At 38.4% G+C, this 975-nt stretch overlaps 1 pseudogene; it reads right to left on the minus strand.

The window, feature by feature from the left end:
* Positions 1 to 305: 305 nt before the first annotated feature.
* Positions 306 to 419, minus strand: LOC120623046 (uncharacterized; annotated as a pseudogene).
* Between the last annotated feature and the right edge of the window lie 556 nt (positions 420 to 975).

Consider the following 975-nt stretch of genomic DNA (forward strand, 5'->3'; position numbering starts at 1 on the left):
AGCCTGCTGGAGGATGAAAGACAGCACAGAGAGAGGCCCCAGCCATACCAACCCAGGTCAGTGGATCTGACAGCCCCAGTCAACTAGGGTGGCCACCTCTTTTAGTTTGCTCAGGATTGAGGGGTTTCCTGGGATGAGGGTCTTTCAGTGCTATAATGGGGACATTCCTTGGCAAACCAGGAAGGTTGATCACCCCACAGCTGACTCAGCAGCTAACTCAGGTGCAGGAGTAAGCAACAACTCTTGTTCCTTCCTTGAGCTATAAAAATTTCTTTTTTTCTTTTTCTTTTTTCTTTTTTTTTTTACACCTACAGCACCTGATCTTCCTAGGTAGTCTCCCATCCAAGTACTAACCAGGCCCAACCCTGCTTAGCTTCCGAGATCAGATGGGATCGAGTGTGTTCAGGGTGGCCGTGGACTAAGGATTCCTTTTTCCCTCAAATGCAATCACCTCCTTGCTGGCATTCTGTCTCACAAAGGGACTTTCTTTTTTAAATTTTTATTTGTTAAATCATCATACAGTCAAATTTACTTTTTTTCTTTTGATGTACAGTTCTATGAATTTTAACATGTATAGCTTTGTATAACCACTACCATAATAGGACACAGAACAGTCTCATCATGCCAAGGGAAATTTTTCCAAATATGTCTTTATTTTAAAATTTTGGGATAGATAATATATATATTTTGTAAAAAAAAAAAAATGTTTAAAAGTATAAAGTTTATTCAGTGAGAACTGTTTCCCACTGCTAATCACTCCTCAGATGCAATCTCTAGTTTCTAGTACCTCCTTTTAGAGATGTGTTATGCATATGAAAGCATAAATATATAAAACTATCCTACCCTGGTTTTATACAACTGGAATTGCATTTAGTTTTTTGTACTTAATATATTTCGAAGATTGCTTCAGATCAGTAAAATTATAGTCTATACATACATGGTACTTACCACGTGCCAGGCACTGGTCTAAATTCC

The sequence above is a fragment of the Pteropus medius genome, unplaced genomic scaffold (genome assembly GCF_902729225.1).
Source record: "Pteropus medius unplaced genomic scaffold, Ma_sr-lr_union100, whole genome shotgun sequence".
Taxonomy (NCBI): Eukaryota; Metazoa; Chordata; class Mammalia; order Chiroptera; family Pteropodidae; genus Pteropus; species Pteropus medius.